General features: G+C 38.2%; 1 protein-coding gene across 5 annotated transcripts in view; it reads right to left on the bottom strand.

Moving 5' to 3' along the window:
* Positions 1-14349, bottom strand: part of LRP1B (LDL receptor related protein 1B) — a 1609743-nt gene that overhangs the window by 402380 nt on the left and 1193014 nt on the right. The gene's annotated exons all lie outside the window — the stretch shown is intronic.

Raw genomic sequence — 14349 nt, 5'->3', positions numbered from 1 at the left:
TTTAATAAGCCACTGTACCATGCTCTTTCATCCTACATGAAAAATGAGAGACAGAAACAAAAGCAAATGAAATTAATAGCCAGCTAAAGCACACCTTTAATGCTGTCAAGAAAAGATAAATTGCAGACTACTGATTCCAATATATAAAAGTGACACCGTGAGAAACAGGAGTAATTATTTTCTACTTTCCTGTTTTCCTATGACTAAGGCAACATAGCCAATGCTCTGATCTCTTTACTTATTTAGCATTTAACACAAAAAGCAATTTTAAGCCATCAGTTAGGTATACCTGAATACATTTCTAGATTTTGTCTTCAATGATGCATTTTATAATATACAGATAGTATTTATTATTGTGAGTGTTACTGTTTACATTGAATTTCTGAGGAGTATATTTTCATCTAACAAGTAGCATTTAGAAAATAGATATTTTAATTTATATATTCTACCACTATTTCATAATCACAAACCAAGACAAGAAAACAAACATGTAAAACGAAAGGTTCATTCTTCTATGAATTGACCAATTCTAATAACATTTGCAGATCTTATTCTGGCTAAACTTTCACATCATGTTGGCAAAGAATCAGCTGAATCACTGTTGAGGAAATATATGAAAAGTATTTGTACATATTTTAGCAAATATATACAAAAAGACATAGGAAAAATCCAGATCCAGCCCAAACCTGGACTCCCCCTGAACTGGCAGGAAGCAAGCTCCTATGGCTCAAAGTCCCCTGAGTTAAGGGGCTCCCAGCCACAGGGGCACCCCACACACCCCTGGGGGTAAAGAATAAAGCAGCCATGATGTCCCAAGCTTGTACATTTTTTAAACCACCCCCAGGCCCTGGAGATCAAGGCAGTCATGATCCCCAGGGGTAAGGGGTTTCATGTACACACAAGCCCTAAGGAACATAGCAATCATGATCCCCTGAGCCAGAGGTTTCATGCACCCTGGAGCCCTGTGGATCATAGCTGCCTGGATTCCCAGGGCCCAGGGGTTTCACACTAGACATGGTTTCACTCTTGCATCTGAAAGCCATGTCAGCTGATGGGACTCCCCACATGGAAGACCCTGGTACACATGCAAACTAAAGCTTGATGGCAACCAGCTATAAAGTTACTATACATTTTTGAGGTGCAATGTTATAGGCGATTGGAGATTTCTATCATGTGATAAGTTCTTTGCATGTGTAGTTGGTCTTAAGGCAAATGCACAGTTAACCATTTAGGCTAATGTGTGGTCCCAAGTTCCTAAAAGAGGATAAAATAGACCATTGTCTTATCTTACAATTTTTCCCTTTTTTCCCCCTAATTTCTGCATTTTCCAGATGTCTTGCATGCTCTAAAGGAAGTCAAGGTGGTGGAAATCAAAAGGCTTTTACGGGTCACTATGGCCTTGCCATACTGGTCTTGCTATTTGGCAACCCACTAAAAAGTTTTTTCAAAGATGTAGGAAAAATATGTAAAGTACATTGAGACCATTATATGACAAAGGTTTCAAAAGTTAGTGAAGCCATTACTGAAACAGAGAATATTAGCAGGTAAGAAATCTTTCATTATTAATAGCTTCTCCGCAAAGACTCCTTGGTAAAAAAACCAACATATGCTAGGAAAGGGTTATAGGAAGGGAAAGGGTTATAGGTTAAATATAGGAGAAAATCCCTAAACTCAACCCTCAAGGAACCCCTAGGAGATTGACTACTCAGTACAGTATCTTCATTCTAAAAGAGGTATCTGCATCCTGAAGTTTGAACTTGAAGTGCCTGGCAAAAGAGGTATTGAGGACTATACAAGACTTGCATACTTCTCTCCTTGAAGAATGAGCTTCCATGCCTTTGATTTCTCTGTTTTCTGAGGCGTTGTATTTCTGCTCTAACACCACAAATATATTTGGCAAATGAAACTGTAAAAGACTGTTTATCCCACTTTCCCCTTTGGTTAAAAAAAAAATTCCAAACAGTTATAGAGATGGATGATAATGGACTTTATGCGCCCCCCACCCCCTTCCAGTACAGCTTAGATCAATATTGTATGATCTTCTGAAATGTATGCTCTTTCGTTTAAATTGAAAGATTTTAGATACAGGAACAAACCTTTCAAAATGCTGTCTTTCCTTGAAGGTAGACCACAAAAGACAATCTAGGAAGCTGGCTACTCATTATCTCTCCAATGAGTTAAAATCAATTTGTATTAGTACCTTCTAGTCCTTTCAGATCTACTGAATTAGAACTGAAGGAATGAATAGAAAATATAGTGGTACTTTCTGATCACCACCTGCCAAGAGTGATTTATGACCAGTGGTTTCTGAAAAGAGATTTTATACTTTTCATTAAAAAGTATGAAAGAGATGCAGGGGCTTAATTGAGATTTGCTGCAAATCATAATTTTTTAGTTAGATGGACAACTCGAGAAATCTAATCTTCATGATGTATTGTTTTAGTTCCGTCACCTCTGACCCTTTGTAATGTCATTTGTTTAAACATAAGAGACTGGAAAATTTTCAACAAATTATTTGTGCAATGAAAACGTCAAGATGGAATGGATTTTGTTGCAGCCCCTGAGCTAACCATCGGTGCCTGCACTGAGAAGAAAGTGTTTTCTTGAAAGATGATATATGTGACTTGAAATTCCTGAGAACTATTGTATTTAAAGCTAGTAAAGAGATAAGTGCTGATCTAGAGAAAAAGAAGGGGATTGCAGTTAAGACACTGTATTTCAGCTGAGGACATGTAGATTCCAGTGGTTACTTTTAAGCATGCTTGCTCAGGTTCTGGCACAAGCCTAGCCGTGGAACTCAGCAACAGCTAATTTATTCTTCTTGTTAGAAGTCTATGGGGCAAAGTAAATGACATTTGGACTTTTCATATTAGTGACCTAGGCAAAACTTATACCATGAAGCAGGGTAAATACCCTACATAGAGCTTGGTGCTGCCATGGTTAAACTGCTTCTGGTACCTGTGGTAACTAAAGATGGTTCTGGTATTTCAACAGTAGATTGCTGTCTGCAGCATAGAAATAGTCTAAATCTAGTTTCATCTCAGATGTCCTAAGTGGTCTCAGATAAATTATTTAGGGTCTACAAAAACAAACAAATGCTATCAAGTTAAAAGGCTAGAGAGGAAGGTACGCTTACAATATATTAGTTGATCTATGGCAATTATTTCATGTGTCTGTTCTGTCTTGCATTAAGTGAAAGCTAAATCAGAGTTTACCCCAAGTAAAATAATCAGTAAATTACTGTGGTTTGTCTTTCATTTACAACTGGATATTGCAGACAAACTAGCAGTGGAGATCAGCTGACACAGAGTAAATCCCAACCCCATTTTAACTCATTTCAACATCTATCCACATCCTTAATTTTTCTTTATCCCAATGCATCTCAATCTCCCTCAGTGGTCAAGCAACAGATAGGAAAGAGGGATTTGGGGATGGAGGACACTGCGGTTAACACATTTAAGAATAGGATATACTATCAGACACTGTTCAGACACGTGCCCATCAACCCAAACAAATTAATGAACGCTTGATTAGAATAAAATATTTTTTCAAGGTATTTGCCACTTTGAAATTAAGCTTTTAAGGATCAAATCCTACCATCTCCTAACGTTTCTTATCAGGTCACTTGGAATACTAGGGGAAACCCTCCAGAAGTTACTGGTATAGTCCTAGGACATAGATTAACTTTATGCCACAGCAAATATAAATGACCATTAAATTGTGCATAACCACTATTAGACTGGACAGTATACCAAACACAAATGCTAAAGTAGCCTTTGCTCTGTGGAATGATAAAAGGTGGCTTTAATTGTGTTTCAGACCTGGGGCCTATGAATTTTGACATAAAAGACATAATTTAATAAACACATCCATGAACGTTTAATCATAATTTATAATTTAATTTAATATAAATATTTATAAAATATACATTAGCCAATTAGAAGAAAGATTCCTGGAAGTCTATGCTGCAGCGTCTACTGTGGGATTCATAATCTGAAAAAAAGGTTAATGTAGATAGTTTCCTATTTATTTTAACGAAGGAAAAAAAACCCTAAGGTGACAAAACCTTAGTTGAGAGAAGATCTAATGGGAAGAAGGAAAGAAACGATAATGATTTCATATTTTACATAGAGGACAGAAAATAATGAATGCTAAACTATGAGAAAGATAAGACCGAAATAGTGTTAGAGGACTACAAACAGACAAAGATGGAGGAAGAGGAGGGGTCCCCCTGCCATATGCACAGACCCCAGAAAACCTTAAGACTCTTCTATGAATATAATCTGCAATCAAACAGTTTGGGAACATGTTTTTCAGCTAAAAAACCTGCAGGAATTAGCAACTGAGGATAACAATCTTAAGCATAGAAGCTTTTCTAAGAATACCTCTAATCTTTTAGCAGCCAAAGAGCTGATCTACCAAAATGTTCCATTGACACGTTTTCAGGTAAGAATTATATTTGCAAAAGCACCACACAGGGAGGTAGCTAAATAATGATCTTATGTCGCTCTCAGTAATAATCAAGCACCTGCACCTGGAGGAATCCAATATGTTTGACTTAAGGAGAAGAAATAAGCATTAATTAGAATGTATAAATTGTCTTTGCTTTTGACCAATACCAAACACATGCCGTATGAGCAGTACAAAAAAAAAAAAGAAGATAATATTGATGCTGAATAACTTCTCCTATCTGTCATTATACACCTTTTTTTCCAACAAGTTCTTACCCATGAAATACCTCTCATGACAAACTTAAGGCATTCACACTATTCAAAAGTTCAATCTATTAAGTACAAGCCCCATAAATAAGTTTAAGTTAGTCACATGAGATTGTGTGAATACATGAGAAGTAAATTAAGTGCTGACAAACACTGGTTGTATAAAATGCAAGGTATTAACTTTGTATTCGATTAGTACTTAGCATTAACTGGATAAATATTATTACTTTAAAATAATCCATGTTAATTGGATTTTGTTGACAGGCATTTTTTAAATGGCACTATTCTTTCACAATTAGGATATGGACATCAGCCATAAATTTTCTGTGAAACATTTATTTTAGTGTTAGACCTGACTAAATTGTTTTAAACACTGATATAGCAAATCTCACATGGTATTAGAGATAGGGTCCTGCTTATCTAGTCTTAAGCCTTTTGGTGTTGTATATACTAAAACCAATAACTTGAACTTCATATGAGAAAATATAGGCCATTAAGATAGATCACAAAACACTTGTGTTCCAATGATCAGCCATTATCATACTGTAATGAAACCATTACTTTAAAATATTAATTTACCATAACGTTTAGGATTATTCTAAAGCACGACACATTTTCTGTTGAATGACATTTGTTATCAGTTATTCACTCACTCTGAAATATGTAAAAAGTTATCTGGTAGTTTCATTCAACAATAAAAATGAGGGACTCAAACCCAAAATCTTTTAATAAGATAAAAATGAGTGATTTTGTTGTTTACTATGGGTTTCATGCATTCATACTATCATATAATATTCTGAATTAGTAAAGCATACAGAAACTGGAAATGAAAAGAAACACATTTGTTTTACTGACACATTGAATTAAAACATTGATGGTATTAGATGCCTACAGCACTGATTAAATTTATTCTACCCATGAAGAAACAGTTTATGATTTTCACATGAATAGCACACTTAAACGAAAGGAACATTAATACAATATGATATTAATATACAAATGCTCACATTATTCACCTGCTACTGACATTCTGAATTAAATCAGTAATGGGGTGTATAACTGATTAAATATCTACACAACAGAAAGCAACAGCTTATGATTTACAAAGGCAATGGTAGAGTGATCACATCATTACATTGCCAAATGCCATCTATCACTTTTACTGAACTTAACGAAGATGGATGACATCCCACAGATGAGATGCAGCCTATAAATACTGTCACGCTGATCTTCATCTGACTTTCTCAGGGAACAGACAAGCTACAAATCAATAAACTGAAGAACTCATATAAGAGATGCCTTGTTATTCAGCATATAGGATAAAATATTGTATAATATTGAAATGTTCTAATGATGCTAACCACTGAGATTTGTAAATACATACACTACCCCTTAACTTATTAAAATTCTGGCTCATCATAGTCACCATTTAAAGTTTCCCAGAAAGACTGCATTCAAAATATTAAACAGTTTTTATATTTGATTCAACTCAGACCTTGACAAAGTTTCCTTGCTTTAATTTCACTTTGTAGACCACCTCGTTTTCTTTAAACATATAGTGCTTCAACTCAGGAAACAACGTTTTTCTACTAAATAATGTAAAATATTGGGGAAGAGGGGGCAAGTTATACTGAAAGGGTGGGTATTGTAAAAACATCAAAAAACACATTTCTATCAGACATTCTGTGGAGGTTTTAACATTTTTATCAGACATTCTGGGAATGTTTTAATAGTTGGTTCCTATCATTAAACACCTGCCCAAGTTTTTATTGTAATCTCTCAATTGGCTTTCACAATTTACCTTCCTAGAAACAGTATGTCAATTGCTTTAGCAGTCCACTCACAGGAGACCAGATTGCTTTCAGTCAATCTGCTTGTATAATGTTATTGCAATAGATAACAGGTGGTCACTATTTGATATCTGAAATTAAGATAATGCTTCAAAAGTAATAAAACACCTGAAGAGATGGGCTTAACAGTTCATACATGTTCCTAACCGCACAATCAAAAATATAATTAATACTTCACTCTTCTTCTATGCTCTACAGGTGGTCATGGGGCACGTCTACAAGAGACGCTTACTGCACAGTAGCCTAATAAGACTGTGCAGCAGCGTGCTAGGCAAAAACCGGGCTAATACATTACTGCACAGTAGTATTAGGCTACTGCACAGTAAGCATCACAAAAAAACCATGCACTGACACTACTGTGCAGTAATTGTGGTTAGTGTGCCTTTAGTTACTTCATTGAGCAAGTACTAAACTAAATGCACAGTAACTACCGAGCATTAATGAATGTGCAGATGTGCCCATGAGGCAGGAAATCATTTGTGATAGAAGTAAAATTCTAAGGAGACAATCTTCAGGTGCAATAAAATAATGAATAACTGGCAGGAAGAACAATACTTTGCCTTGAAACTGGAGATTGGTTTTATTTCATAATTGTTTCTGTTTCTAATCAGCTGACAGGCGAGTGATCCAGGCTGACCTGGACAGGCTCAGCAAGTGGGCGGATGAAAATCTGATGGTGTTCAATGCCGATAAATGCAAGGTTCTCCACCTTGGGAAGAAAAACCCGCAGCATCCTTATAGGCTCGGCAGTGCTATGTTGGTTAGCACTATGGAAGAAAGAGACTTGGGGGTCATCATTGACCACAAGATGAACATGAGCCTGCAATTCGATGCTGCGGCTAGTAAAGCGACCAAAACGCTGGCTTGCATCCATAGATGCTTCTCAAGCAAATCCCGGGACGTCATTCTCCCCCTGTACTCGGCCTTAGTGAGGCCGCAGCTGGAGTACTGCGTCCAGTTTTGGGCTCCACAATTCAAAAAGGATGTGGAGAAGCTTGAGAGAGTCCAGAGAAGAGCCACGCGCATGATCAGGGGTCAGGGAAGCAGACCCTACGATGACAGGCTGAGAGCCCTGGGGCTCTTTAGCCTGGAAAAGCGCAGGCTCAGGGGTGATCTGATGGCCACCTACAAGTTTATCAGGGGTGATCACCAGTATCTGGGGGAACGTTTGTTCACCAGAGCGCCCCAAGGGATGACGAGGACGAATGGTCACAAACTACTACAAGATCGTTTCAGGCTGGACATAAGGAAGAATTTCTTTACTGTCCGAGCCCCCAAGGTCTGGAACAGCCTGCCGCCGGAGGTTGTTCAAGCGCCTTCATTGAACACCTTCAAGATGAAACTGGATGCTTATCTTGCTGGGATCCTATGACCCCAGCTGACGTCCTGCCCTTTGGGCGGGGGGCTGGACTCGATGATCTTCCGAGGTCCCTTCCAGCCCTAATGTCTATGAAATCTATGAGCTGTAAAACAGGGACTTAGTCAAGTTTTCTTTTAAACCAAAATCATATTAAAGTTGAGGCAAACAACTGTAAACAAATATTAATTACTCTACTTTCTTCCCCATGGAAATTCAAGCAAAATGATGTCATAAAGAAATAAATATCTGTATCATATTTTTAGAGCTATAGAATTTAATACCATGCTATATATCATGTCACATTAAAACTTTTTCAGATGCTAATGCAATAAGCCTTCTGATCATACATCACAAAACAACCTTCTGGAGTCTGCAAACCAACATCCAACTCAAGTTCAGCAGTTACACTTCATATTACTTTATAGGGTGAATAATTCTTAGACCTACGGGAGCAACTTGTTCATAATATTTTCTTTTCTCAGCATCAGCAGTTAATGATCTCATATACAGAAAGTGTTTTTCTCTTGCTACTAAGACTTCAATGATGGCCTAATACCCTTGTTTCTTTAATGGTCTCATTTGCCAGCAATACAGTAAGTGACACGGTGCACTTTACTTCTGAATGTGTTTTTGTTTAAAGCGGTTCCCCTAGTTATGGGAGAGGGAAGAAGCCAGAACCTGCAAGGCTTTCTTTGTCTTTCCAAGCTTTCTTTGGCTACCTAGTAAACGAGACATTTTACACCTCATTTCAGGCCTGGCTTTAATCAGAGGCTCTCCAAACAGTTACACTCCTTGTCCCAACCCCATCTGCTGGGTATGCCTAAAGCTCCATGTTTCTCCTATCTTTCCCAATGCTTATCTGAAAAAAAAAATCCAGCCTTGAGTTAATTAATCCCTTGTTCTCACAAACCTCAGCTCCACTGCCAGACCTCACAGCAGCACCAGAGGAATCTCTAGCAGTACTAGGTTGATTCCCTTTGGGTTATTAGAAATACTAGGTCCCCATAGAATGGGTAGCCTGGAATATCATTTGCCCAAAGATCATTCTTCACCATAGACAAAAGATGTATTATATATGAGAAAAAAAAATTATGCAAGAAAAAATGACCATAAATTTCTAAGACAGACCAAAAACACCAAGTAAAGTTTCTTACCCTCTCCTCTGGCTACCACCCAGCCCCCTGAGAGTCCTGCAAGTACCTCCAGAAATTAGCCTTCTTGCTGATTCTGCCAGCACTGGTTGCTGAGGACTTGGACCCTTCTCCAGCCTGGGAAAAATCCAAAGACCCTTGACCACCTTACAAAGAGTCCACATAATAGCTCCCAGCTGCTTTCCACCCCCATCAATGTTTTCCCAATTCCTCCTAAGTTTAAGAATCCTCCAAGAGTCTCCCTGGGACACCTGGCGTTCCTCTGGTTAATGGTCCATTTCTCTCAGGTTCCTTCACTATGGAGATGTTGATTTTCCTAATACAAATACACAACGCCTTGGATACCCAACCCAATAATGTCTTCTTCTGTCTGGGAGTGGACAATTCTTCTTGCCCTGGTGACACAATGCCAAGAGACACTTAGCAGTTCTGACCACTCCATTTGTATGCTGCTCCCAATTTCTTGGCTAAACCATGTCCAAAAACATAAATATACATATAGACAGCATAAAATAAACTATGCAATGATAACATAAATGGTTACAGAATGATAAGGTCTTTTAATTGAGACCACGTATGTCATAATAGTGCAAAACAGAGACACTCTGCAAAACCCCAGACCATAGTAGGGTTTGTGAAATCTTTACCATATCATCAACTGATCTGCCTACTGCCTCATTTTATCAGTTTGACCCAAAGGCCAGCCCATGCAAAACTTCTGTTTACCACAGATGTGGCATCAACAGTCAGCAAAGGTAAAGAAGTACAGGATGCAAAAGCTGCTGCCGTGGACTATTTATTTTCTTGGGAAAGCTCTTAGTGAGTCTGTTCAGGCAAAATAGGCAGCTGTGGATTTGGCTTCCTAATTCTACCAGACAGCTGATCCCATTCTATATCCCATTCTATATCCATTATTTCCTTAAGGAGAAACTCTCCCTCTTGTTAATATGTTTGCATCTGTACCTGGAAATCTATCAACACTTCCACTTCAAAGAGGTTGATGTAGCTCTCTTCTGGATTTCAGGAAAATAAAAGGGACCAGAAACACTGCAAGAATTCTTTGACCTGATTTTTTCCTCTTTTTTTTCTTACATTTTAAAACATCAAGAAGCCATTTACTATATTCAGGGCATAAACAGCTCACATACTTCAATTATTTTGAGGACCCAAGGACATTGAGATCTTATTCATACACATTGACCTGGTCACAAAGAATGGGAAAAAAAGTGAGAATTCAATGTAAAAAGCATAGTGCAACATTAGAAAAACAAGCTAAAAAATACAAGCAAGAAAGCAAACAAGCAAGCCCCACATGAATAATGTAAAACCATACCACATATAGTGAAACTTCATAGTCTGTATACACTTTGCAATACCAAGAAGCATTGCATTTGCCAGGTTCACTACAGAAATTGAATTTAGTGCCTGGATGGTACTGCAAATATAAAGAATATAAACAAGCATAAATTTAGAGCCCTTTCTCCTTCCAACTGAAGTAAAACATATAAAATGTAACATTTAAAAAGGAACTAACCTAGAAAAGATCTCATATACAGAAAGTTTTTTCTCATCAACACATACATACTTCTCCCTCATGTTTCAATTAAAGCAATTTATAGTTTTTGCATTTTCTGATGCAGCCAGTAGTTATAAAAGAACACGCTTATTTTTTTTTAATCCAAAACTGCAAAGAGTTTTTGTTTTGTTTGGGAAATAAATGGAAAGATTAGAGAAAACTGTTCTCTTTGCTCTTTCCTCCAACTGTTTCTTCTTCTACTTATATCAAAAGCAGATACATTCAAAAACACAGTATGTGGGAGCACCAGCAACGTAAACTGAATACTTGATCTCTCCTATCTACATATATGTGAACAAGAAATCCATTATTTAAAATTTTGGGAACAGAAATTTTGAAAAAAAATAATATGGTCTGTTCCAGGTTTTAACTGCTTTCTTTTGCTGCCTTTTTCATGTAGTAGGTTGTAAGAATATGAAAGCTCCCAAGCAGAGCTCTTAGAAGTCAAGGAGTACACAAACAACCTTTTCTTCCCCCTTCATTCCTTTTCTGTACATGTACATTGTAATATCTTTTAATATGTGGTCAAAGACTACAAATACAAATTTTAAGATGTGTTATTCATTTGTATGCTTAATGATCATTATTAACATTGTGGAACTATTGCAAACATCACCATCATTAATAAAGTACTGAACAACAAAGATATTTCAGTAATGGGACACAGGAATACCCTGAACTGAACATCAAAGCACGTCTGTCCTGCTCATATCCAGAAAATGATAACAATGCCTTCACTCTCAATAATCCTAGAACAAATGAAGGATTATCATATACTTTTCTTAATATAAATATATTTGGACTTTTTTCTCCCCAAAAAATTGCTGTCAGTTTTTCTCTGTTTAATGAATCCAGGGTTTTTTGGGTTCTTTTTTTCTAAATCACTTTAAACAATTAAAGGATTTTGTTAAGTAACATATACCACATTTACTGAAATACAAGATGGCCCTGAATATAAAACAACCCCCAATAATTAGATTCCATATATAGAAAAATGTATACACTTGTTATAATTTTTCAGGTATAAAAATCTAATTATTGGCATGTCATCACTACTGCAGCAGGGAAAAGAGTGGCTGGGCGGCTGGAGGGTCAGGTGGCCCCCTTGCCCTCTTCCCCCCACACCTTCCGCTTGCAGCCTTCCTGTCCTACCTTACTCTTAGCCCCCGTCCAGGCTTTATTCCCTCCACAAGTGCAATGTAGACATGAACTTTGAGGGCGGAGGAATTTGGGGGGGGGGGGGGGGGGAGAAACTGCAGGGGGAAACAGGAGGCTGCTGTGGGCCTAACCCAAGCCCCAACCCTGACTGCTGAAAATTTCAGCACAGGCACTCCAAAAACACACTTCTGAGCATCACTTTTATACTCCCTTATACACACTACATTTAAAAAAAATTAAAATCAAAATCCTCCCCTACATTAAAAACAAAACTGTATACATAACTTTACATAAAACATTTCCCAAACTGTCATAGAATTTCCTCATTTACATCCTTTGACATCTACCGTTTCACCCATCTATGTGTTTCTTATCCTCTGGCAGTATTTGCCTCTTGTTTACATACAGCCTCAACATAATACATCCCCTCTCCCCTGATTTTAAACAATCAACATAGCCTTTAATTTCACATCATATTAAAATTTCTATACCGGTTCTCATATAACCTCCCACCCCACTTCTCCTCAAATGGTATTACCTGTCATACTTTCCCCGGTTTCCTCCCAACCCATTCTCTTATTCCTCTTGTTCCCCCTCCCTCTGCTAAGAATTGTCCTGGAACAACATTCCCCAGTCTTTTAATTTCCACTTGTTTGCCGCACTCATTGCTCCCACCCCTTCTTCATCCTTTTCAATATACGTTTGCATTTCAGGCGTGGCTCGCTGCACACATCCTTGTGGTATGAATTGATCCCTTGCGCTCCTACAGGTTCTGTGTCTTCCAGATGGCCACCTTCCTGCAACAGTTCTCAACAGTTTCATTTGCCAGCTCATTTGTTCTCTTTGGTCCAGTCCATACATTGCCATCTCATGTCAATACATTACACCATTGGGTTGTCTTCACAAACCTCCCCACCCTCTTTCACACCTTCTCTGCATACCCACACTCCCAGAACACATGGTAAGTTGACTCTACATTCTCATAGTTTTCCCTCGAGCATTTTTCAGATAGGTGTAATTCCCATCTGTGCAGACTGTCCCATGTGATTTTTTCATATTCCCTCTTCACATGTGCTTCCCAAATCCCCTTCCATACTTTGGACGACTGACTCTCGGTCAGGTTCCCCACTTCTGTTATTCTGTCTCTGTCCCTTATATTCCTTTGAAAGCTTTTACTATTTTCCCATTTCTTCAGGCTCCCATCTAACAATGCATAGTGTATCATGAATGTCTCTGCTCTTGCATAGTGGGCTGCGGCTGTCCGAGCCCAGGGTATTTTCTATCTGTCCTTCCCTTTCCCATGATGTCAAGACTTTTCTGGCTAAGTACTGGCAAAAGCCAACCATTTTCCCTTCCCCTTTTACTCCCACCATACACATTCTGTTGATGAATTTTGTGTAAATGAACACCTCTATGTTCAGCATTCCCATCCTCCTGCTTGTTGTCCCTTATATATCTCTTGCCTCAGCACCTACTGCCTTTTGCTGCCCCAGAAAAAAGGTGCACAGTTCTCTTTGTGCCCTTCATGCTTGTTGCCACGTTGGAGGAAAAACTATTCCTATATAGAGGTTCACTGGTAATAATACTCTCTTTACCAGGTCTACTTTGCCTTGTTTAGACAGCTTTCTCTTTCTCCAGAGGCCTGGTATCTGCCGTACCCTAGCAATTATCTTTTCCCAGGCCTCATTGCCTTTCCTTTCCGTGTCCATTTGTAAGCCCAAGATCTTCATTCCTTCTGTTTCTAGCTGCAAACTGCAGTCTTCCAGCCCTTCCCAGTTCCCTGTTCCCATAAGCATGCTCTTCTTTTTATTATTTTTTGTCCCTACTGCTTTGCCATAGTCCATTGTGTGTTTCAACACTTTATCAATGGATCGTATGTCTTGTCCTATTACTGTGATGTCATCCATATATAGCATGAACTTCATTTCTTCTCTGCCAGGGATTTGCACCCCCTGTGATCTGCTTGTGTCTTCTTATTTTCTGGACCAACAGTTCTATGACACACATAAAAAGCTTTGCTGATAATGTAACTTCAAAGTCCTGACTCAAGTAGGCATTTATCAATATCTTGCTCTAGGCAGTCTCATACAGTAATAGTATTGCCCAGATCTTCCTTTTTTGGGAATCCCATTATTCTCAGGATCACGAGCATGAACCCATGCTCTACTCAGTCATATGCTTTTCCAAATCTATATTCATAACCACCATATTTCTCTTTCTCTCCTGCATGTCTACCAGTGTGTCCCTTATTAATCATAATGTGTCTGCGATACTTCTCCCGGGTATGGCACACGTCGGGCCCTCATAGATTACAGCTGTTAAATTGCCGCTCATTTTTGGGGCTAACACTTCCATGAAGATCTTATTACTCTGCTAAATGCAGATTATAGGTCATCAATTTTCTAGTTTTTCTTTGTCTCCTTTTTTTAAAGATAAAGACTACGACTCCTCCTGCAAACCTTTAATCTATTTTGCCCTGGTCCCAGATTTCATTAAATAATGCTACAAGGTCCTTGTCTATGCATCCCCAAAATTT

This window comes from Alligator mississippiensis, chromosome 4 (assembly GCF_030867095.1).
Source record: "Alligator mississippiensis isolate rAllMis1 chromosome 4, rAllMis1, whole genome shotgun sequence".
In the NCBI taxonomy this organism is placed as follows: domain Eukaryota; kingdom Metazoa; phylum Chordata; order Crocodylia; family Alligatoridae; genus Alligator; species Alligator mississippiensis.
Note: the sequence above shows the minus strand (reverse complement) of the source record. Positions and strands in the feature narration are given on the sequence as shown.